This window comes from Eucalyptus grandis, chromosome 7 (genome assembly GCF_016545825.1).
Source record: "Eucalyptus grandis isolate ANBG69807.140 chromosome 7, ASM1654582v1, whole genome shotgun sequence".
NCBI classification, from domain to species: domain Eukaryota; kingdom Viridiplantae; phylum Streptophyta; class Magnoliopsida; order Myrtales; family Myrtaceae; genus Eucalyptus; species Eucalyptus grandis.
In genome coordinates, this window is record NC_052618.1 from 18050782 (window position 1) to 18077613 (window position 26832).

Sequence of the window (26832 nt, forward strand, 5' to 3'; positions counted from 1 at the left end):
TCAAACTTGAGGTCTCACATCAATTTTCTTCAAATGTCAAGGGCTTAGAATGCAATTCAGGCATTGCCACCTTGAAATAATCCTCTGGGAGTAATGCCAATGATTGCACAGAGCATCTCCAACCACTCTTATATTTGTTGTCTCTTCTCTCTGCTTTTTGGGTCTTGTAACTTCTCTTCTTGTTTTCATCAGTTCATCTCGTTCACAACATTGGATTTCTTCTTTAGTCGATGATTGTAAAAAGCATTTGTATGTCTCTTCTGGTTTGTCTCTTTCACCATCCAATTTTTCTACATGTCTTATGTATTGTAATGGATGTCCTTGTGTTACCGTCTGTCGCAACCTAAATTTTGAGTACATCACCTAAGAATTAGGCTAATGGACTACTAAGTAAAGCTAACTTGAATGATGCAAGATTTGAATTATTATTATTATTATTATTATTATTATTATTATTATTATTATTATTATTATTCCAAAACAAGCGATAACCAGATAAACATTATATCTAAACCACTCAAGATATTCATCAACTAAATAATTAAAACAATTGAAAAAATAATCCATCATCTCACTGATTAAATTTAACGATTATTTTAATTCTAAACATCACCTATGAGAAAGTTCAAAATAATTAAAAATTTGAACCAAAATTTTACGAATAAAATTAATAATTATAATGATCCAATAAGTTAAAATACTATCAAAATGCCTAAAAAAATCAATATGATTAAAAAAATGATCTGATGTCTTACGAATCAAATTAATAATTATAGAGATTTTTGGGGGAACATAACTCTATGGATAATGCCTCAAATATATAAGTAATTAACATTGACACCCGATATTCCAACTTAAGTAATAATAATGAAACTTGATTTTTTTAACAGAAAATATAAAATAAAAAGAAAAACTACGCAAAGTGCGGGAAGGGAAAACGCGACGACGGGGGATGGGCGCGCGACGGGATCGGATGGCTAGATCAATCGTGGGGCGGACCCAGCGGCGTCGGGCGAAGGCGGGCCGGCGAGGTGGCGATGGCGACGGTGCGGGCTGCGGTAGAACGGAGGTGCGGCGTCGGCTGGTCGTTGAGGACAGAGGCGGAGGCTGGTTGTGGGCGTTGGGCGAGGCGCGAGCAACGGCGGCGTTTGAGCGACGCTGCAACGGCTCGGGCGAAGCGCAGGCGGGGGCGTCGGGAGGGCGTAACGGCGACCTGCAAGGGGAACAGAGAATGTAGCGGCGGACGAGTCGGGCGCGGGCTGCTTTGGGTGGCTGCTCGCGCCGCGACAGCGGCGACAAACGGCAAAGGGGGCGTCGACGGCCGACGTCCAGACAAGAGCAGCGTTCGGACAGCAGGCGGAGAGGCGTCGGGCACCGGTGCAAGCGCGGGTGAGGCGCGGAGCGGGGCTCGGGCGGAGGGAGACACGCGGTCGTCGACGCTCGGGGTTGCGGCGGTGGTGGTGCGGGTAGAGGAAGGCGGAGCGAGCGACGGAGCTGCGGCGAGCGCGCGACGCGGTTGCGACGAGCGAGCGGCAGGAGACGTCGGTGATGCGTGGCGGTGGCTGGCAACCGGACTTGGGCGGCGCAGACGGGCGGGATGAGGTACAGCAGCAGCGGCATCATGGCTGAACGTAGAAGAGAATGAACAGTGCTGCTTTTCTTTTCTATTTTTTTCCTCTGCTGGCCTGCTGCACACGTCCCTTCCTCTCGTGTCTCTTTTCTGCAGTCCCCGTTTAGTAGGGGTGATCGGTTCCGGTTCGGTCCGGTTCCACCTTGGAACCGGGAACCGGACCGGGAGCACCGGTTCCCAAAATTGCGAACCGTGGACCGGACAGTTTGGTCCTAGGACCGGGAACCGGACCGACCATCGGTTCCGGTCCGGTCCGGTCCGGTCCAACAAAATCGGCTCTACTTTTTTGCACTAAAGAGTGACCGTGCTCCAGACCGATCAATCCAATTCGGTTTTCGAGCAATTCAACAAAACTAATCACACATGTTTCCACGTGCAAAATATTCAAATGTGGTTCACACTTCATGTGTTTCACACTTAACTTTAACCATGAAAGCCGTGCATAATTTGGCTAAAAGTTATGCATGGCTTAGATTTTATAGACAATCTCTGCTCTTTAAATGTTTAGTCAACGTGGGACTCTTGGAGGCTTGAAGTGCCTTGTGGGTCTCTTGGAACCTTAGTCCCACATCAAGTAGAAGATGAAATTGATAGAAAATGAGAAAGAAAATTGACAAAAACTGAGAAGGAATTGGAGGAATTTTCTGTATTGTGTATTGCTATGTTTGTACATGTATTACACACCTATTAATAATACAAGAAAAGAGTACGATAGGAAAGAATATACAAAATATGATGTTTCCTATACTACTGTCCTAATATCCAATCTCATGGATTCATAGAATCAATTAACCGTATTTAGATAATTAGAATAAAAAAACAAATCATATTTCCAACAAAAACTAACAAGGAGATTTTTTTCTATAAATAAAAGAGTAATAAAAATAGTTTTAATGGTCTCTTGGCCACATAAGATGATGCTACCTCAAATTGCAATTTTAGTTGCAATAAGTTATCATGTTTATATATTTTATTAATTCTATGTATATAAATTATATATAAAAATTTGTTTCGGTCCGGTCGGTCCGGTTCCCATCTTAGAACCGGGAACCGGACCGACCGCCACCGGTTCCAAGATTAGGAACCGGGAACCGGACCGCCGACCGTGGGAACCGCCCAAAACCGGCCGGTTCGGTCCGGTCCCGGCCGGTTCTCGGTTCGGGCGGTTCCCGTTGCACACCCTACTGTTCAGCGAAAGCCCAAGCTTCTTGCTGACTTTTCCCTCTACCCAAAGAACGATTTTTTTTTTGTTTTTTAATTTTGATCCATAAACCGAGAAGAAGCCCCATTTTTCTTCACGAATTCTTTCTTTCCTGCACGGATTTTCTCTCAATTTTTTTTTTTTTTTCGTCCCCCGCAGTTCATGAAAATTGTGGCTCTCGTTTACGGTGATTCCATACAACGCTTTTCATGTTAATTTTCGAATTTAAGGCTACAAATCGAAGCGTGATTTCGCGATCAACTAAATTTTGTTCCGATTTCTTTTATTTTATCTGTTAATTTTCGAATTTAAGGCTACAAATCGAAGGGTGATTTCGCGATTAACTAAATTTTGTTCCGATTCCTTTTATTTTATCAAAATTATTGCTCTTTATTTACATGATTCCCTAAATCTTGATCCTCGACCAGAAATTGTTTCCGCATTTATCAAGATTTGAAATTTCCAACTTCCATACATAATCAATTAAATTGATTTTCTTTTTATTTTTATATATGCAATTTTTCTTTTTATTTTTTTAGGGTTGCCAAAATTAGGTGTCACCACCGTCGTTCTCTTCCGCTCGCCTCCAAGCACATACGACATTGTATACATTATCAACTCCTCGCCACCGTTATCTCGCTTGAATTATGACAGTCTTCGGGTTCACTTATGGTGTAACAATAGGCTTGGTTTTGACTGCTTTAGCTATTGGAGCAGCTCCGATGAATCCCTCATTACTCACGTACCAGGCTTTGATGGCTCTTTACCCTCTAGTCATTACGCGGTACAAAATCCACCATTGTCCTTACTATCATTTCGATCTCAGCCTCGTTTAATTGTCTAAGAGAATTCCGAGTTCGTTATTTGCAGGTACGTCGCTATACCGGGAAACCCTGGAAAGAATAATTTGTTCTACTATTTCATTGCGTCTGAAAGGAATCCTAGCAAGGACCTTGTAGTACTTGTGGCTTAACGGAGGACCCGGTTGCTCCAGCTTCTATGGTTTTGTTTTCGAACATGGTATTCGAATTAAGCACCAAACCATATGATGATGTTTTCGCAGTCACATGTTGCAAGGTCCCATTTTCATGGCCGTACCTACATGCGGGACCATTTAATTTTCAAGCGGGAAAGTCAAACGGAAGCTTGCCCATACTTCAGCTCAATCCCTTCAGCTGGTCTAAGGTCTGTAAAATCGTTTCTGTTTTGTGAACTTCTCCATTCACTTACCGGATTTCATGTTGTCGTAGAATAATTTGTAACTCATTGTTTCCTGAGGTCTACAAGGAAGTGCTCTTGCTCAATTTTCAGGTCTCCAACATTATCTATTTGGAGTCACCATGTGGAGTGGGTTTTCATACTCTAACAATCCACGCAATTATGCGACAGGAGACCTTCAAACCGCCTCGACACGCATGCGTTTCTTCTCGGGGTAACAATGCACCTGCACTAATCTGAATGTGTTAGGTTTAAGTCGGCCGGTCAATTTACAGGAAAGGAGTAAGTAGGATAGCAGTAGAGCAGTTGCTAATAAGCCATTGTATTGAAGCACTCTGTTGGAGAAATCTTCTTGAAGTGTTTTGAAGTTGACAAAACGATTCTATCAGTCTAGTCTGAAGGCTTGCAGACTCTGCTATTTAAAGTTTGAAGACCTCCGGATAGCCAGACTCAAGACTCAAAGTCTATCCTCATTGACGATCTCTAATCCGTTGAAGAAAGGTTATCCCGGAACTGGATGTTTCGTTAATAATTTGACCTTATCAACTGGAGAAGATCTCGTTGCTGGAGAAGACATAACGGAGTCCTTTGATTGATCGAAGATTGACTCGATAAATTGAAGATCCGGTGATTGCCTAAATATTATTGGAAGGTTCTGCTTATGGAAACCGAGATCCTGATTGTATGGGCGAACATGATTGATGGGCTATCAACACGTTCCTTTAATAGCTTGAACAATCTTCCTAATTGATTCCGTCCAACGGGTAGATTGGAGGAATTCCTTTGGTAAGTGCCAACGGGTATGATGGCATAAAGGAGTATATAAGGAAGACTGTCTTAGTTGTTCAAGGTGTGCACGATAGAAGAATTCCAAAGTCTGAAGCTCCTATTTGTTTAGATAAATCCTTTGAGCGAATACTTGTATACAAAAGAGAGTCTATATTTGTAAGAGACCTTGAGGAGGTGTGGTAGAACATCTACACTGTGGAATCAAGGCAAAGCTGTGCTGTAACTTCTCTTTTGATCATAGTGAAATCCAGCCGGTGGGCTGTCAGTGCGGAAGAGTGGACGTAGGCTTGGAATAAGCCGAACCACTATAAATCCCGTGTTCAATTTTCTCTTCCTCATTCTCTCTACCTCGATCGTATTTCAATAAATTGTTTATGCACCTATTCACCCCCCTCTAGGTACTCATACTAGAAATATCAATTGGTAACAGCACATGTACTTACTTTATTTGAAGTGTTTTACTTCGTAGTAAAAGATCCATGGCTAGTATGCTAGCACCAGGGCTGATGGAAGGGCAAAGCAATACCAGACCACCCTACTTTGATGGAAAGGATTACAACATCTGGAAGAACAAGATGAAAGCTTTCCTACGATCAAAGGATCCTCTGGAATGGGACGTTGTAGAAAAATGAATTCCTCCTACCACTGCATCAGTCTCTGAAAGAGGAAAAGAAACTGATGAAACAAGCGGAATGTCTCAGGAAGAAATAATCAAGAGACAAACACTCGATGCAAAAGCAATTTACTCCTTATATTGTGTTTTATCACCAACTTTATATAATAGAATATCTTCTTGTGGTACAGCAAAAGAAGTTTGGGACAGATGCATATCACTTATGAAGGAACAGTCAGTGAAGGAAACAAGAATCAACATTCTTCTTGGTCAATATGAAGCCTTGAGAATGAAACCATGAGAATCTATATCGACATGTTTAGTCGTTTTACGATATTGTGAATGGTCTTGAAAATCAAGGTCAACCAACTTCCGATCCCATGAAGGTAAACAAGCTACTGCGTGGACTCTCCAGGGATTGGAATCACATAAAGACTTCGATAAGAGAGACGCAGAGAATTATGCGACTATCTGTTGACGAGCTAATTAGAACTCTTCAGTCTTATGAAGTGGAAAGGATCAATGAAGATGAAGATCCAAAAGGTAAGAAATCCATTGCGTTAAAATCAAATGATGATTATGATGATACAGATTCGAAGATGATATGGACGATGAGGAGCTTGCTCTCATGATAAGAAAATTCAGAAAACTGAATAGAAAAGGAAGAAGGTTCAACACAAAGAAACAAAGCTTTCAAAGACAGCAGACCAAGTCTGTTGATGATGAGGAACCAAACAAAGACGTAGTCTGCTTTGAATGTAAGAAAAAGGGACACATCGTAGACAACCGTCCTCTTCGAAGAAGAAGAGAGGAAAAGCTGAAAAATTTCGAAAAGCTCTCAAAGCCGAAACACCGGTGACACGAGTGTGAAGAAAGTGATAATGAATATGCCAATCTATGTCGATGGCACAATCGACTCAAACTCGAATCGACTCGGACGGTGAATTTGAGGCAAGTAATTTTAAAATTCATGTCAAAGTTTCTAAATATATTGATGAACTATGCTTTAGTCTTAAGACTTCTCTCAAAAGAATTTCCGAACTGAAAAAAAGAAAACTCAGCTCTAAAACAAAAGGAAAATGTTTTAGCGAAAGAGTTAAAAGTCTAGACTTGTCTGTTTCCAATCTTAAAGAAAATGAAGACAATCTTTTAAAAGAAAATGCTTTTTTAAAAACAGACTTATCAAATATATCAAAGAAATTTTCAATAGGGTCTGAAAAACTTGAGAAAATTCTTTCAGCACAAAGACCTTACTTCAATAAGTCCGGTCTAGGTATGACAGAAGAAACAATTCCCTTGATTGATTTTCCTAAAGTGAAAGAAAGAATTAAGAAAAGACTCTCGAGTGAGGTTTACAAAAATCACTTCAAGAAAGTTTTTGTTAAATTTGTAGGTAGAAATGCTCTAAAATGTTCAAAATGCAATAGTCCGGATCACTTTGAAAAAGAGTTTCCTATGGTTTGGAAACCTGTTAAGAAAATATGGGCTAATACTTTTGCTATGTTACTAACACCAAAGGACCCAAGAAAGTTTGGGTACCAAAGAAAGCTTGAGACTCTTTTTTTAAATACAGGTCACCGTCAAGAAAAAGGTAGAGTGGTATCTTGACAGTGGATGCTCAAGACACATGACAGAGACTCAAAATGTTTCATAAAGCTTGCTCAAGTAAATGGTGGAAAAGTTTCATTTGGAGAAAACAGCAAAGGAAGTATTGTGGGATTTGGAACTGTGAAAATTGGAAATCTCACAATAAGTAATGTTTCTTTAGTGGAAGGACTCAATTACAATCTTCTCAGCATTAGTCAACTGTGTGATACTGGTTTCAAGATCTTCTTTCAAGAAGGAATATGTTCTGGAATCAGTAAAGACTTTACTCAGTCTTTCATGGGTCGTAGACATGGAAACATCTATCTTTTGGATGTGAAACCAAATGAATCGCAATGTTTTATCTCAATTCAAGACGAAGCAAGCTTATGGCACGAAAGCTTGGTCATGTCAACATGAAGCAATTAGCCAAAATCTCATCAAAACAGCTTGTTCGAGGACTACCCAGATTACCTTATCAAAAGACTGATCCATGTACTCCATGTATTCTGGGAAAACAGGTAAGAAATTCATTTAAGCCAATAAATCATGTCTCTACTAATCATGTACTACAGTTGCTGCATATGGATCTCTTCGGACCAACCAGAACACAAAGTATTGGAGGTAAGAAATATTGCCTAGTAATTGTGGACGATTACTCCCGTTTTACTTGGGTATATTTCCTTGCAAGTAAGTCCGAAACCTTCTCGTATTTTGAAAAGTTTGCTAAAAAGGTTCAAAATGAAAAAGGATGTGTTATCTCTTGTATAAGAACAGATCATGGAGGTGAATTTGAAAATCAAGATTTTACAAAATTTTGTGATGAATCTGGCTTTAATCATGTGTTCTCCTCTCCATATACTCCTCAGCAAAATGGAGTTGTGGAAAGAAAGAACATATCTCTTCAGAAATGGCTAGAACTCTTTTAATAGAAAGCAAGATTTCTTCACGATTTTGGGCTGAAGTCTGTTTCAACAGCTTGTTATATCATCAATAGAGTCTTCTTAAGACCTATTCTAGAAAACCCCTTATGAATTGTTCAAAGATAAGAAGCCTATTGTTTCATACTTTCATGTATTTGGTTGCAAATGTTTTATATTGAAAAATGCAAAAGATCGAGTTGGTAAGTTTGAAGAAAGATCGAGATGAAGGTATCTTCCTTGGATATTCTACATCAAGCAAAGCCTTCGAGTTTATAACAAGAAGAGCCGATCTGTGGAGGAGTCAATGAATGTCAAATTTCAAGACTCAACACAAGATGAATCAAGTCGACTCATCAAGAAGAGTCGAACCTGCTCCGACCTTCCAAAGCTTACAACTCAAGAAGCATCTCAGACTCTGGAAAACCAGCATTAGGATGTTCGTGAAAATTCAAACAAAGAGAGAGATCATCAAACAGACAAATCAACAAGTAACTAGAAGCATAAGTCCAGTCATCCCAAAGATCTTATAATTGGCGAAATTAATGAAGGAATTCGCACCGATCCAAAAGGCGAGAAGAGTCTAGTCTTTGTAGCTCTTGTTTCTGAAATTGAACCAAAAAGCATAAAAGAAGCTTTGTCGATGAAAGCTGGATTGAAGCTATGCAAGAAGAGCTCAGACAGTTTAGCATTAATGATGTCTGGGAATTGACATCCAAACCGAAAGGTAAAACTGTTATTGGAGCTAAATGGGTGTTCAGAAACAAGATGAATGAGAAAGGAAAAGTCGTACGAAACAAAGCAAGACTCGTGGCCAAGGGATATACGCAAGAAGAAGGAATAGACTATGATGAGACTTACGCTCCAGTAGCAAGGTTAGAAGCTATTCGACTATTACTTGCGTTTGCTTGTTATAAGAATTTCAGGTTATTCCAAATGGACGTCAAAAGCGCCTTCCTAAATGGATTTATCCATGAGGAGGTTTATGTGGAACAACCACCAGGGTTTGAAGACCCAAAGAAGCCGGACTCGGTCTTCGACGAAAAGGCTTTGTATGGTTTAAAGCAAGCACCTCGAGCTTGGTACGACAGATTAAGTAAGTTTTTAATACAAAATGGTTTTGTCAAAGGTAAAGTAGATACGACTTTATTTATCAAAAAGGAAATCAAAAGTTTCTTACTTGTTCAAATATATGTGGATGGCATTATTTTCGGATCTTCAAATGAAAATATGTGCAAGAAATTTTCTAAGTCTATGCGGGATGAATTTGAAATGAGTATGATGGGAGAGTTAACATTCTTTCTTGGTCTTCAAATAAAACAATTGAAGGAAGGAACTTTTATTTATCAAGAAAAATATGTTAATGATCTTGTCAAAAGATTTGGGTGGAGAAGTGCAAAAAGACCGACATACCGATGTCAAGTTCTTTGAAGATAGACAAAGATGAAGAAGGGAAGAAAGTTGATCAAAAGCTGTACAAGAGCATTATTGGTTCACTTCTTTATCTTACCGCTTCTAGACGACATTTTGTTGAGTGTTTGCATCCGTGCTAGGTTTCAATCGGATCCTAGAGAATCCCATCTCAAAGTCTGCGAAACGCATCATTAAATACGTGGCTTCATCATCAAGCATCGGTCTTTGGTATCCTAAGAAGGAGACTTTAATCTTAAGGATATTCGACGCGATCGGCCGGTTGCAAAGTTGATAGAAAGAGCACTTCGGGGAACTTGCCGGTGCTTGGAAGCGGGACGTGTCTTGGTTTTCAAGGAAACAAAGCACTGTGTCTCTTTCAACAACGAAGCGAGTATGTAGCCCTGGGAAGCTGCTGTTCACAAATTCTATGGATAAAACAACAGCTAAGAGACTTTGAAGTTGAAGACTCATGCACGGAGATTAATTGCGACAACACCAGCGCTATCAACCTCACCAAAAATCCAATTCTCCACTCAAGAGCAAAGCATATAGAGATTCGACATCACTTTATTAGAGATCATGTTCAAAATGGAGATGTTTCAATTCAATTTGTTGACTCAAAGAATCAACTGGCTGATATATTCACAAAGCCTTTGGAGAAAAATCAATTTGAGTCTATACGGTCCAGACTCAACATTCTGAGGTATGAGGATATCAAAGTCTAAAGACTTTCGGACTCGAGACTTACAAGACTTTATCGAAAGACAGTCTTGGTACGTCCGTCGACCGTAAGTCTTTCTCCCTTGAATCTCATCTTGAAAAGGTACGATCGTCAGACCGTGTTTAAATTGTTGCTATATTTAATTGACGTAAATATTGCATCGTTTCATTTTCAAAAGGGAAGTTATTTTTGAAATAGCTATTTTTGCGGAAAAAGACAGTTATTTTGAAAAGGCATATTTTTATTTCCTTTGTGACGGTTCGTTTATCCCTCTTTTTAACCGATCGTGCACCGTCGATTCCTCTTCACTTTTCTCTCAAAAAACCTAGAAAGCATCGATCCTCCATTCCCGTTTGTCTTCTTCGTTTAATCCTCAAAAGTTGTCATCTTTCCTGGGAAAGTCAAGCAAGGAATCTTCCAAAAATTGAGAAAGATGTCATCTTCAAGAAAGTCCTCAAGAATCGCAAAGGGGGGACCACGGCGGATGAGTGAGGGGCCTACGCACTTCGATCTTCAAGATGAAGTGACTCCAGGGCAACAAGCGAGCCCACAACATTCTCAACAGCGTCATTCTCCTCAATCTAGTCCTCAAGGAGTTGATCATCAACAACAGGAAGAAATCATCGAGGATGCACCACAAGAGTTCAAAAGTCCGCTTATATTTACCAGTTATATCGTGCCCTAAAAGGAATTCGTACTCCTTTGAAATACATTAATGATTTTCTTAAAGACAAAGGGCATGGGAACGAATATATTTTTCTGAAAAAAATGGAAAGTTTGGGAATTGCTTGAAAAGGGGTGGCTGAGGAAACCCTTGCAAATATCCCAAGTGATCCTCGTGGCTCAAATAATCAGTAGATGGGAATGATGATGATAAATTATACAGTCAATTTCAACCGAAAATGGGTGTTGCAGTTGAAAATCAAGGAAAGAGGGAGATTTGTTCGGATCAAAGGAGCAAAATGATCTGTACTCGAAATTGCTAAAGCGTGGGGTAATAAACCCTAGGAGTGTGGATTTTGATTTTCTGGATGCGTGAATGTGAACTTGAGGGAAAAGTTCAGTTATCTTCAACTTGAAAAGTTCTGCTCGACTCTGACGAGAGGCATATGCTGAATTAATTGCATATTTCTATTCAAATCTAAGCTTTTGGATGCGAATAGATTCTCTTTCAGCGTAAAAGACCAAGACTATGTTGTGGATATGAATATGCTTTGGCAGATGTGTTAGAAGTCGAAAGAGGAAGATATCAAACAATCAAAGTTTCCATTGCTCGGGCCACACTTGAACTAGTGAAGGACAGGAGAACAGATGAAAAGATCACCTACTTAAGGATGGGTGCATTCAACATCTTGCTTCACAAGATTGTGATTAATTGCCTCCGACCGAAATCAACTTCCAAGACAGATGTTTCAAGTTCAGAGGCTAAGCTGATATATGCCATTCTTTTTGGAAAAAGGTTTTCTCTCCCTCACACTGTGATGTTTCATATGTATAGAGCAATGATGAAGGATAGAGGTCAACTCCCTTACCCAAGCCTTGTTACGAAGTTATTCAGACATCTGAATATTCAGCCTCCACAAATCTTTTGTGTTCGACCATGCGATCATATGGTGGTAGGTCTGAAAATGGTGACCAAAATGCGTCCAAGGAACCGAGCAAGGAGTTGGAGAAATTCAAGGAGAAGACTCCTGCAAAATCTCATCAAATATCTTCTGCAGCTAAAAGAAAAGGGAAGGAGCCCATGGTTGCTCCATCCAAGAGAAGAAGAGCTCTCCTCGTTGAGGATGAAGATGATGAGGAAGACATCACCATCTCTGCATTGGCCTTGAAGAATTTAAGTCGTCTTGTTCCACAGCAAGATTCGGAACAAATGACAAAAGAAGCAGAGGAGAAGGAAGCAGAAGAATTAGAAGCTGAAAAAGAAACAGAGGAGGAAAGACCAGAAGAAGAAAGAAGAGAAGAAGGAGAACATGAGGAACACTCTTCTCCACCTGTAGGCATGAAAACAGGGGGAGATCAGGAGAAAGGAGTGAAGTCTTCATGTCCTGATGCAAGTGAAGGAGTCAGTCGCTCACCAGCGGACCCAGGGATGTTTATGCATCTCGGTTTCCCGGAAGAAGGTCATGAAATTTCATCGCCAAACCTGCAAGATTATGCTGATCTACCATCGTCTGCATTTACTCTATCAGATCGAGCCGAAGCAAGTACTCAGACTGATAATGGAGCAGATTTTCGCAGAATCATGGATATTCTCTTGGAGATGCGAGGTCAAATTTATGCCTTGGGATGCGAAGTTCAAAGCTTGAAGAATGAAGGTCAAGCTTCTTCCTGTTCATTGAATGATAAAATGCAAGTCCTCTCTATTCAGAATCAGTCCAATGCCAAAAGTGAGGAGATTGCACAACTAAAGGAAGACTTTAAAAGGCTGGAAGGCATCGTTCAGTCTATGGAAGATTTCCAGCTTGTCCGCATTCCCAAGCAATCTTGACTTCATCTCGTCCTTTTAATGATGACAAAAAGGGGAGATATGCAAGATTTGATCAAAAACTTTTCATTCATTAAACTTTTTGTTTGTTGGATTGTTTTGTGGTTTGTGGTTTGAACCTCGTTTGACTTTGTTTTGTGTCTGGATGAGAACTGATCTAGACTTGGACTTGACTGCTTCTATTAACCAATATTGATATCTTATGAATGGCTTAATCATATACTGGACTAACCTATTTTCTGTGGTTGCAGATTCTAGTGTTATTCTGTTAGCCATTTATCTCTATAAGATATGCATATGTGTTTGAGGAATGTTTTGCAGGTCAAAGATATCCAAATCTGCAGGAAAGTTTTGTCACCATCAAAAAGGGGAGATTGTTGGAGAAATCTTCTTGAAGTGTTTTGAAGTTGACAAAACGATTCTATCGATCTAGTCCGAAGGCTTGTAGACTCTGCTATTTAAAGTCTGAAGACCTCCGGACAGCCAAACTCAAGACTCAAAGTCTATCCTCATTGACAGTCTCTAATCCGTTGAAGAAAGGTTATCCAGAACTAGATGTTTCGTTAAGGATTTGACCTTATCAACTGGAGAAGATCTCGTTGCTGGAGAAGACATAACGGAGTCCTTTGATTGATCGAAGATTGACTCGATAAATTGAAGATCCGGTGATTGCCTAAATATTATTGGAAGGTTCTGCTTATGGAAACCGAGATCCGATTGTATGGGCGAACATGATTGATGGGCTATCAACACGTTCCTTTAATAGCTTGAACAATCTTCCTAATTGATTCTGTCCAACGGGTAGATTGGAGGAATTCCTTTGGTAAGTGCCAATGGGTATGATGGCATAAAGGAGTATATAAGGAAGACTGTCTTAGTTGTTCAAGGTGTGCGCGATAGAAGAATTCCAAAGTCTGAAGCTCCTATTTGTTTAGATAAATCCTTTGAGCGAATACTTGTATACAAAAGAGAGTCTATATTTGTAAGAGACCTTGAGGAGGTGTGGTAGAACATCTACACTGTGGAATCAAGGCAAAGTTGTGCTGTAACTTCTCTTTTGATCATAGTGAAATCCAGCCGGTGGGCTGTCAGTGTGGAAGAGTGGACGTAGGCTTGGAATAAGCCGAACCACTATAAATCCTGTGTTCAATTTTCTCTTCCTCATTCTCTCTACCTCGATCGTATTTCAATAAATTGTTTATGCACCTATTCACCCCCCTCTAGGTACTCATACTAGCAATATCACACTCCTCTTAATCTTATTATGTAAAGCCGCTGAATCATTTGTTTTTGGATTCAGTGGTTCGAGCTCTATCCAGAGTACCTTTCAAATCCATTCTACATATCAGGAGAGTCGTATGCTGGAGTTTACGTGCCAACTCTTGCCTCCAATGTAGTAAAAGGTACGGTGTACTCAACAAAATTCCAGGTTCATCTGTCTAGTTTTGTCAGTAATTGCAATTGAATTTCTCTTTCAGGAATTAAGAAAGGTGAAAAGCCTCTGATCAATTTCAAGGTATCCATCTCCTCTTCCCATCCTCTGCTGAATGACTTGGGCAACACCCAATGCCATGAGGATGGCTTTGACTGACTGAACTTTTTAAATATGAACAAATGTACCTTACTGCAGGGTTACCTCATTGGAAATGGGATTGCAGATGACGAATACGATGGCAACGGTCATGTGCCTTTCTTCTTCGGTATGGCGCTGATCTCAAGCGACATCTTTGAGGTCAGTTAAACAGGGAAGCTAGCACTAATGAGTGGATTTGTGCTCTCAAGAAGTCCCATGAGTATGTTTAGCAGAAGCTTTACAATTGATTCTGCAGGATTGTCAGGCTACATGTAAAGGGAAATTTTATGACCCCCCAAATGACCGATGCCGACAGAATCTTCTCAAGGCTTACGCGGTGCGATGGTGTCCCTTTCACATTAATTTGGGACATGTCTATTAGCTTTCATAGCAATAGAACCGATACTATCCTCAAATAGATTTGCAAGTGGGATACGGCCTATAAATTGACATTTTTTCCCTCTACTTTCTAGGCTGTGAAAGATTTGAATGGCTACGACATTCTTGAGCCATGCTACCGCTACCCAGGCAACAAGGTCACGAGTCTGCCTCTTGGCCACCATTATTTGGGGGTGACTGAGAAGCCTCTCTACATAAGAGAGAGAATGTTAAGTTACGATTCACCTCTTTGGCTATTAGGAAAGGACAACATGGTTACATCGAGTCCCGAGTCGGCAAACGCGTTTCACATCCCGTGCTTTGTGAGTAATTCGAGCTTTTAGTATGCACGATTAATTTTCTATTGCTTTTCCAATCTCATCTGGAGGTTGAAAATCAAATTCCAGGGCATTGTAAATGTAAGCATGTCGACATTTTAGTGCTTTCTCAGAAAACTAGAACCTTCAATCGCTGTTGCTGTGCTTGATTCGTTACGTTTAAGATAAAAGATGGAGATTTGCATTAAACATTTGTTAACAAAAGACCGATATATCTGTTACTATAATGTGAGTCCAAATTTACATTGGGCGAGACCCAAAAACAGTGCTCGTTCTCTCCTCGAGATAAGTCAAGCATCAGTATCCCATTTCGTATCATAATGTTCTCAGTTGTGAGTTTGCAGAATGATGATTTCGCAACTGCATGGTTAAACAACGAAGCAGTTCGGGAAGCAATCCACGCAGCACCGGTAAAGTGTTAAATTTGTTGCTTTTCTTTGCTACAGAAATGTCGAGCTTCCAGTTATTTGATCGGGCATTTGCTTATCTTACATGTAATAGGCGAGTGTGGCAGGTCCTTGGGAGATATGTCCCACTAGAGTGCGGAGAAACTATACCATCGATACAGGAAGTATGATCCCGTATCACAAAAGTTTGATTTCTGAGGGATACAGGGTACTGATATACAGGTGAGATATGTGATGTTCATGCCCTCTGCATTACTGAGATGTCTCTTCTTGCCATGGCACTCCTAATAGGATTGATGTAACTTGAACTTGTCGAATTAATCTATTTGATCCTAATAGTTGTTGCCACTTTTACTTTTGATTGTCGTTAATTGACAGTTCTTTTATCTGCTCTCAGTGGAGATCATGATTCAGTCGTACCTTACACTGGTACTCAAGCGTGGACCAGGTCACTTGGATACAAAATTGTTGATGAATGGAGATCGTGGATCTCCAACGAGCAGGTCGCTGGGTAAGTTCTTACTTCATCCCATGTTCGGCGGTAATGCTTAGCACTTGCAAGGTATAATCTTATCGACTAGTACTCATGGTCAAAGAGTAGAAATGTTGCAAATCCTCTGTTCATTCAAATTTCCGTCGCTTTTAAGTGCATCCACGAATTCAAATTATTATGCAATGCCACTGTGGGTGATTACGCTAAGCTGCTCTAAGCATTCTACTCTAAGCATTCAAGCTTTTCCAACTCGTTTCAGGTATCTGCAAGGGTATGACCACAACCTCACATTCCTAACTGTCAAGGTCAGGAACCCATGAACCTTCTTACCCATCATATCTTAAGACTCACAATTCGTTGCACGAAAAGGACTAGAACATGGTCACGGCATTATCATGAAGAGCGTGCTGTTTTCTGCATATTTTGGTCGCTCTGTCAGAACAAACTGGAATGTGGCACACTGCAATAGAACAATGCTGATAATATACACTTAATCTCTATGGACAAAGGATGCGACAGTATTGCTGATATTGCTAGTATAAACACCTAGAGTGGGGGTGAATAGGCGCACAAACAATTTGTCGATATACGGAAGCAACAGATTGAAATACGATCGATGTAGAGAGAGTAAGGAAGAGAAAATCAAACACAGGATTTATAGTGGTTCGGCTTATTCCAAGCTTACGTCTACTCTTCCGCACTGACAGCCCACCGGCTGGATTTCACTATGATCAAAAGAGTAGTTACAGCACAGCTTTGCCTTGATTCCACAGTGTAGATGTACTGCCACACCTCCTCAAGGTCTCTCACAAATATAGACTCTCTTTTGTATACAAGTATTCGCTCAAAGGATTTATCTAAACAAATAGGAGCTTCAGACTTTGGAATTTTTCTATCGCGCACCCTTCTTAAACAACTAAGAACGTCTTCCTTATATACTCCTTTATGCCATCATACCCGTTGGCACTTTCCAAAGGAATTCCTCCAATCTACCCGTTGGACGGAATCAATTAGGAAGATTGTTCGAGCTATTAAAGGAACGTGTTGATAGCCCATCAATCATGTTCGCCCATACAATCAGGATCTCGGTTTCCATAAGTAGAACCTTCCAATAATATTTAGACAATCATCGAATCTTCAGTCATTGAATCAATCTTGATCAATCAAAGGATTCTGATACGTCTTCTCCAGCCACGAGATCTTCTCCGGATGATAAGGTTAAATCCCGAACAAAACATCTAGTTCGGGATAACCTTTCTTCAACGGATCGTAGACTGTCAATGAGGATAGACTTTGAGTCTTGAGTCTCGGCTGTCCGGAAGTCTTCGAGACTTTAACCAACGAGTCTGCTGACCTTCGGACTAGACGATGGAAACGTTTTGTCAACTTCAAAACTCTTCACGAGGATTTCTCCAACAATCTCCCCTTTTGATGGTGACAAAACCTTCCCGCAGATTTGGATAACTTTGACCTGCAAAACATTTCTCAACCACATATGCATATCTTATAGAAATAAATGGCTAATAGAATAACACTAGAATCTGCAACCACAGAAAATAGGTTAGTCCAATATATGATTTAAGCCATTCATAAGATATCAATATTGATCAATAAAAGCAGTAAAGTCAAGTCCAAGTCTAGGCAGTTCTTGTCCAGACACAAAACAAAGTCTAAGTCTGTCAAAAACAAACGACAGCTTAAACACAATCCAACAAACAGGTTAAAAAAGATTGAAATTGAAAGTTTTCAAATCATGCATCTCTCCCCCTTTGTCAACATTTAAAAAGGATGAGATGAAATCAAGATTGCTTGGGAACGCGGACAAGCTGGAAATCTTCCATAGATCGAACAATGCCTTCCACCTCTTAAAGTCTTCCTTCAAATTGTACAACCTCCTCACTCTTGGCATTGGCCTGATTCGAATAGAGAGGGCTTGCATCTTTTCATTTAATGAACAGGAAGAAGCTTGACCTTCATTCTTCAAGCTTTGAACTTCGCATCCCAAGGCATAAATCTGACCTTTCATCTCCAAGAGAATATCCATGATTCTCGCGAAAATCTGCTCCATTATCATGCCGAGTACTTGCTTCGCTCGTTTTGATGGAGTAAAAGCGAGACGATGGTGGATCAAAGATAATCTCGCAGGTTGGGCGATGAAGCTTCATGACCTTCCTCTAGAAATTGAGATGCATAAACATCTTCCGGGTCGCAGGCGAGCGACCGACTCCTTCACTTTCATCCGGAAATGAAGATGTCACTCCTTTCTCCCCGAACTCCCCGTTTTCATGCCTACAATGGAGAAGAGATTTCCTCGTTCTTCTTCTCTTCTTTCTTCTTCAGTCTTTTTGCTCGCTTCTTGCTCTGTTTCCCTTTCTTGCTCTTCCTTCTCCTTTGCTTCTCTTTCTTCTTCTTCCTTCTCCTCTGCTTCTTTCGTCCTTTGTTCCGATTCTTTCTGTGGAACAGGACGACTTAAGTTCTTCAAAGCCATTGCGGAGATGGTGATGTCATCGTCATCATCTTCATCCTCAACGAGGAGAGCTCTTCTTTTCTTTGATGGAGCAGCCATGGGCTCCTTCCCTTTTCTCTTAGCAGAAGAAGAGAATTGATGAGATTTGGTAGGAGTCTTCTCCTTGAATTTCTCCAATTCCTTGCTCAGTTCCTTCGACGCATTTTGGTTACCATTTTCAGTCCTACCACCATATGATCGCATGATCGAACACAAAAGATTTGCGGAGGCTGAATATTCGATATCTCGAATAACTTCGTAACAAGGCTTGGGTAAGGGAGTTGACCTCTGTCCTTCATCACCGCTCTATACATATGAAACATAACAAATGAGGGAGAGAAAACTTCTTACCACGAGGATGGCATACATCAACTTTGCCTCGTAACTTGACACATCGCTTTGGAAGTTGATTTCGGCCGAAGGCAATTGATCACAATTTTGTGAAGCAAAATGTTGAATGCATTCATCCGTGAGTAAGTGATCTTCTCATCTGTTCTCCTGTCCTTCACCGCTTCAAGTGTAGCCCCAAAGAATGGAAACTTTAATCGGTTGATATCCGCCTCTCTCAACTTCTAGCACATCCGCCAAAGATATTCATATCCACAACATAGTCTTGTTCTTTGACATCAAGGAAAATCTATTCGCATCTAAAAAGCTAAGATTTGAATAGAAGTAAGCAAATCAATTCAGCATAAGCCTCGGTAGAGTCGAGAGCAAAACTTCTCAAGTTGAAGATAACCGAACTTTTCCCTCAAGTTCACTTTCACAAAGATCCAGAAAATCAAAGTCCACACTTCTAGGGTTTATTACCCCACGCTTCAAAGAATTTCGAGTACGATCCTTTTGTTCCTTTGATCCGAACAAATCTCCCATTTTTCCTTGAATTTCAGCCGCAATACCCATTTTCGGTTGAAATAGACCGAACAGATTGTCATCATCATTCCCATCTACGAGATTCGGCCCCCACGAGGATCACTTGGGATATTCGCAAGGGTTTCCTCAGCCACCCCTTTACGAGCGATTCCCAAACTTTCCATTCTTTTCAGAAAGATATATTCGTTCCTATATCCTTTTTCTTTAACAAAATCATCAACATAGTTCAAAGGAGTACGAATTCCTTTTAAAGCACGATATAGCTTGTAGATAAAAGCGGGCTTTTGAACTCTTACTGGTCCGCCTCCTCGATGATTTCTTCCCGATGCTGATCAACAACGCCTTGAGGACTAGATGGTGGAGAATGACGCTGCCGAGAATGTTGTGGGCTCGGTTGCCGATCCGGAGTAACTTCATCTTCGAAGATCGAAGTGCGTAGGCCCCTCACTCATTCTCTCGTGGTCCCCCTGTTTGCGATTCTTGACGACTTTCGTGAAGAAGACATCTTTAACAGTGTTTGGAAGTTTCCTTGCTTGACTTTCCCAGAAAAGATGACAACTTTTTGAAGATTTAGCGAAGAAGACAAACGGGAATGGAGGATCGATGCTTTCTAGGGTTTTTGAGAGAGAGTAGAAGAGTGAAGAGAAATCGACAAAGGTGCTCGTTCGGTTAAAAAGAAGAGTAAACAAACCGTCACAAAGGAAATAAAAATATGCCTTTTCAAAATAACTTTGTCTTTATCCGCAAAAATAGTTATTTCAAAAGTAACTTCCCTTTTGAAAATGAATCGATGCAATATTTATGTTAATTAAATATAGCAACAATTTAAACACAACGATGATCGTACATTTTCAAGATAAGATTGGAGAGAGAGACTTACGCTCGAAGGTCGAGCCAAGACAAGTAGATAAAGTCTTGTAAGCTCGAGTCTCGAAAGTCTTTAGACTTTGATATCCTCATACCTCAAAATGTTGAGTCTGGACCGTATAGACTCAAATTGATTTTTCTCCAAAGGCTTTGTGAATATATCCGCCGCTGATTCTTTGAGTCAACAAATTGAATTGAAACATCTCCATTTTGAACATGGTCTCTTATAAAGTGATGTCGAATCTCTATATGCTTTGCTCTTGAGTGGAGAATTGGATTTTTGGTGAGGTTGATAGCGCTGGTGTTGTCGCAATTAATCTTCGTGCATGAGTCTTCAATTTCAAAGTCTCTTAGCTGTTGTTTTTTCCATAGAATTTGCGAACAGCAGCTTCCAAGAGCTACATACTCGCTTCGTTGTTGAAAGAGACACAAGTGCTTTGTTTCCTTGAAAACCAAGACATTGTCCTCGCTTCCAAGCAACGGCAAGTTCCCTGAAGTGCTCTTTCTATCAACTCGCAACCGCCGATCTCGCGTCCGAATATCCTGGAAGATTAAAGTCTCCTTCTTAGGATACCAAAGACCGATGCTTGATGATGAAGCCACGTATTTAATGATGCGTTTGGCAGCACCGAGATGGGATTCTCTAGGATCCGATTGAAACCTAGCACAGATGCAAACACTCAACAAAATATCAGGTCTAGAGGCGTAAGATAAAGAAGTGATCCAATAATGGTCCCTGCAGCTTTTGATCAACTTTCTTCCTTCTTCATCTTTGTCTATCTTTAAAGAACTTGACATTGGAATGTCGACCTTTTGCAATTCTCCAGTCCAAACCTTTTGACAAGATCATTCACATATTTTTCTTGATAAATAAAAGTTCCTTCCTTCAATTGTTTTATTTGAACACCAAGAAAGAATGTTAATTCTCCCATCATACTCATTTCAAACTCATCCCGCATAGACTTAGAAAATTTCTTGCACGATTCTCATTAGAGGATCCGAAAATAATGTCATCCACATATATTTGAACAAGTAAGAAACTTTTGTTTTCCTTCTTGATAAATAAGGTCGTATCTACTTTACCTTTGACAAAACCATTTTGAATTAAAAACTTACTCAATCTGTCGTACCAAGCCCGAGGTGCTTGCTTTAAACCATACAAAGCCTTTTCGAGTCCGAAGACCGAGTCCGCTTCTTTGGGTCTTCAAACCCCGGCGGTTGTTCCACATAAACTTCCTCATGGATAAATCCATTTAGGAAGGCGCTTTTGACGTCCATTTGGAATAACCTGAAATTCTTATAACAAGCAAACGCAAGTAATAGTCGAATAGCTTCTAACCTTGCCACCGGAGCGTAAGTCTCATCATAGTCTATTCCTTCTTCTTGCGTATATCCCTTGGCCACGAGTCTTGCTTTATTTCGTACGACTTTTCCTTTTTCGTTCATCTTGTTTCTGAAAACCCATTTAGCTCCAATAACAGTTTTACCTTTAGGTTTGGATGTCAATTTCCAGACATCATTTATGCTGAACTGTCTGAGCTCTTATTGCATAGCTTCAATCCAGCTTTCATCGATAAAGCTTCTTCTATGCTCTTTGGTTCAATTTCGTAAACAAGTGCCACAAAGACTAGACTCTTCTCACCTTTTGGATCTGTGCGAATTCCTTCATTAATTTCGCCGATTATAAGATCTTTGGGATGACTAGACTTATGCTTCCAGTTACTCGTTGATTTGTCTGGTTGATGATCTTTTTCTTTGTTTAGATCTTCATGAACATTTTGAAGCTGGTTTTCCAGAGTCTGAGATGCTTCTTGAGTTGTAGACTTTGGACGGTTGCAGAGCGGTGTTCGTACTCTTCTTGATGAGTCTCGACTTGATTCATCTTGCGTTGAGTCTTGAAATTTGACATTCATTGACTCCTCCACGCTGGCTCTTCTTGTTATAGACTCGTAGGCTTTGCTTGAAGTAGAATATCCAAGGAAGATACCTTCATCCGATCTTTCTTCAAACTTACCAACTCGATCTTTTGCATTTTTCAATATGAAACATTTGCACCCAAATACATGAAAGTATGAAACAATAGGCTTCTTATCTTTGAATAACTCATAAGGGGTTTTCAAGAATAGATCTTAAGAAGACTCTATTGATGATATAGCAAGCCGTTGAAACAAACTTCAGCCAAAATCGAGAAGAAATTTTACTTTCAATTAAAAGAGTTCTAGCCATTTCTTGAAGAGATCTGTTCTTTCTTTCCACAACTCCATTTTGCCGAGGAGGAGGAGTATATGGAGAGGAAAACACATGCTTACAGCCAGATTCATCACAGAATTTTGCAAAATCTTGATTTTCAAATTCACCTCCATGATCTGTTCTTATACTTGATATAACACAACCTTTTTCATTTTGAATCATTTTAGCAAATTTTTTAAAATACGAAAAGGTTTCAGACTTACTTGCAAGGAAATATACCCAAGTAAAACGGGAGTAATCATCAACAATTACTAGGCAATACTTCTTACCCCCAATACTTTGAGTTCTGGTGGTCCGAAGAGATCCATATGCAGCAACCGTAGTACTTGATTAGTAGAGACATAATTAATTGGCTTAAAAGAATTTCTTACCTGCTTTCCCAGAATACATGGAGTGCATGAATCGCCTTTTTGGTATGGCAATCTGGGTAGTCCTCGAACAAGCTGTTTTGAAGAAATTTTGGCTAATTGCTTCATGTTGACATGACCAAGCTTTTGTGCCATAAGCTTGCTTCGTCTTGAATTGAGATAAGGCATTGCGATTCATTTGGTTTCACATCCAGAAGATAGATATTTCCATGTCTTCGACCCATGAAAGATTGAGTAGAGTTTTTACTAATTCCAAACATGTTCCTTCTTGAAAGAAGATCTTGAAACCAAGATCACACAATTGACTAATGCTGAGAAGATTGTAATTGAGTCCTTCCACTAGGGAGACATTACTTATTGTGAGAGTACCAATTTTCACGGTTCCAAATCCCACAATACTTCCTTTGCTATTTCCTCCAAATGAAACTTTTCCACCATTTACTTGAGCAAGCTTTATAAAACAATTTGAGTCTCCCGTCATGTGTCTTGAGCATCCGCTGTCAAGATACCATTTTACCTGTTTCTTGACAGACCTGCATTTAAAATAAAGTCTCAAGCTTTCTTTGGTACCCAAACTTTCTTGGGTCCTTTGGTGTTAGTAATATAAACAGATTAGCCCATACTTTCTTAACAGTTTCCATACCATAGGACACTCTTTTCAAAGTGATCCGGACTATTACACTTTGAACATTTGAGAGCATTTCTTCCTACGGGTTTAACAAAAACTCTTTTGAAGTGATTTTTGTAAACTTCACTCGAAAACCTTTTCTTGATTCTTTCTTTTACTTTAGGAAAATCAATCAAGGGAATTGTTTCTTCCGTCATACCTAGACCAGGACTTATTGAAGTAAGGTCTTTGCGCCGAAAGAATTTTCTCAAGTTTTTCAGACTCCATAGAAAATTTCTTTGATATATTAGATAAGTCTGTTTTTAAACAAGCATTTTCTTTCAAAAGATTGGAAACAGACATGTCTAGACTTTTAACTCTTTCTTCTAAAACATTTTCTTTTAGTTTTAGAGCTGAGTTTTCTTTTTCAGTTTGGAAATTCTTTTGAGAGAAATCTTAAGACTAAAGCATAGTTCCTCAATATATTTAGAAACTTTGACAGGAATTTTAAAATTACTTGCCTCAAATTCACTGTCTCGAGTCTCGATCCCGAGTCCGATCCAGTCCGAGTCCGATTGTGCCATCGGACATAAATTGGCATATTCATTATCACTTTCTTCACACTCGCATCACTCCAGTTTCAGCTTTGAGAGCTTTTCGAAATTTTTCAGCTTTTCCTTTCTTTTTCTTCAAAAGAGGACAGTTGGGTCCGATGTGTCCCTTTTTCTTGCATTCAAAGCAGACTACATCTTTGTTTGGTTCCTCATCATCAACGTACTTGGTCTGCTGTCTTTGAAAGCCTTATTTCTTTGAGTTGAACCTTCTTCCTTTCTGTTTAGATTTCTGAATCTTCTTATCATGAGAGCAAGCTCCTCATCGTCCATATCTTCTTCGAATCTGTAACATCGAATCATCATTTGATTTTAACGCAATGGATTTCTTACCTCTTGGATCTTCATCTTCATTGATCCTTTCCACTTCATAGGACTCGAAGAGTTCCAATCAGCTCGTCGACGAGATAGTGGCATAATTCTCTGCGTCTCTCTTATCGAAGTCTTTATGTGATTCCAATCCCTTGAGAGTCCACGCAGTAGCTTGTTTACCTTCATGGGATCGGAAGTTGGTTGGCCTTGATTTTCAAGACCATTCACAATATCTCGTAAACGACTAAACATGTCGGATATTGATTCTCCCGGTTTCATTCGAAGGCTTCGTATTGACCAAGAAGAATGTTGATTCTTGTTTCCTTCACTCGACCGTTCCTTCATAGGTGATATGCAATCTGTCCCAAACTTTTTTTGCTGTACCACGAGAAGATATTCTATTGTATTCAGTTGGTGATAAAGCACAATATAAGGAGTAAATTGCTTTTGCATCGAGTGTCCGTCTCTTGGTTTTTCTTCCCGAGACATTCCGCTGGATTCTTCGGTTTCTTTTCCTCTTTCGTAGACCGATGCAGTGGTAGGAGTAATTCCTTTTCTACAACGTCCCATTCCGTGAGGATCCTTTGATCGTAGGAAAGCTTTCATTTTGTTCTTCCAGATGTTGTAATCCTTTCCATCAAAGTAGGGTGGTCTGGTATTACTTTGCCCTTCCATCAGCCCTAGTGCTAACATACTAGCCATGGATCTTTTACTATGAAGTAAAACACTTCAAATAAAGTAAGTACACGAGCTCTGATACCAATTGATATTGTTAGTATAAACACCTAGAGGGGGGGTGAATAGGCGCACAAACAATTTGTCGATATACGGAAGCAACAGATTGAAATACGATCGATGTAGGGAGAGTAAGGAAGAGAAAATCAAACACAGGATTTATAGTGGTTCGGCTTATTCCAAGCCTACGTCCACTCTTCCGCACTGATAGCCCACCGGCTGGATTTCACTATGATCAAAAGAGTAGTTACAGCACAGCTTTGCCTTGATTCCACAAAGTGTAGATGTACCGCCACACCTCCTCAAGGTCTCTCACAAATATAGACTCTCTTTTGTATACAAGTATTCGCTCAAAGGATTTATCTAAACAAATAGGAGCTTCGAGACTTTGGAATTTTTCTATCGCGCACCCTTCTTAAACAACTAAGAACGTCTTCCTTATATACTCCTTTATGCCATCATACCCGTTGGCACTTTCCAAAGGAATTCCTCCAATCTACCCGTTGGACGGAATCAATTAGGAAGATCGTTCGAGCTATTAAAGGAACGTGTTGATAGCCCATCAATCCTGTTCGCCCATACAATCAGGATCTCGGTTTCCATAAGTAGAACCTTCCAATAATATTTAGACAATCATCGAATCTTCAGTCATTGAATCAATCTTGATCAATCAAAGGATTCGATACGTCTTCTCCAGCCACGAGATCTTCTCCAGATGATAAGGTTAAATCCTGAACAAAACATCTAGTTCGGGATAACCTTTCTTCAACGGATCAGAGACTGTCAATGAGGATAGACTTTGAGTCTTGAGTCTAGCTGTCCGGAAGTCTTCAGACTTTAACCAACAGAGTCTGCTGACCTTCAGACTAGACTGATGGAAACGTTTTGTCAACTTCAAAACTCTTCACGAGGATTTCTCCAACAATTGCTCTGTCAAAAGTCCTTCCTCAATGTCTACGACAAAATATAAAGAGTTGTCCGTGTCTAAATCCTAGAGAAAAGCTCAATTTATCCTTAACGAACTAATTTCGTATGATGTTTGGAAATGAGATATTTGAAGTTCAAATTCACAAATCCTTGCTTTTTGATAGTTGATACCGAAGATGAAAACCTTTGTCTCGCTTTTGAGGCTCCGGCAATTCTACTCTTTGTTTTACTGGGATGCACTTAAGTCGATCTATTTCTAATCGCACAAGTGCCGCTCGTTGTACTAGTCATCTAGTTGTCTGATGCTTATAATAACCGTCTTGTTATTGGTGCAGGGAGCGGGGCATGCGGTCCCTCAATACAAGCCGCGGGAATCATTGGATTTCTATACTCGCTGGCTAGATGGAAAACCAATTTGACGTTACTACATCGCCTCTGGCTTATTGAAAGGGGATCCTTCTACCATTTAGTCTGAAAAGCAGGAGAAATAGAACTTATGTACTCGAAAAGTTCATCAAGTTTACAATAAGAGCTTTCTTTGCGGTTTCTTGATTTCTCCACTGTTCTTAGCACAAACAAACCGACTTGAATTTGGCCTATATTCTAACATAGGGAGAGATCAGTACTCCCGACTTTTGTTCAATTTCTCGAGAGACTAGGCGAAATGAGCTTTGTTATTGCATCCGGTAAAGTATGACAGATGTAATCGACATTGACACAGATTAATCATGCATTAATACTTGTTATATTGGAAAACTTACTGTATTTATTACTGATCCCCATGTTAGGCTGATTGATGTTGCCGTAATTCAAAGTCATGCATCAAGTCTTGTAATGCAATACAATGAAGATCTCTTTAAATCTAGAACCCTTTATGACATACCTGATGGAAGAAATTGAAGGTGAAACACTTGCAACTCACATGAAGAAGAGAAGGAGATAGATTTTTTTTCGTTTAATTCTTTTTTAACAAGATCGATTACAAGACTTTTTTATTTATAGACTTGTTA

General features: G+C 39.9%; 1 pseudogene; it reads left to right on the plus strand.

Annotated features, from left to right (window-relative positions):
• The first annotated feature begins 1037 nt into the window (after window positions 1-1037).
• On the plus strand, window positions 1038-26241 carry LOC120295922 (annotated as a pseudogene).
• The last annotated feature ends 591 nt before the right edge of the window (window positions 26242-26832 follow it).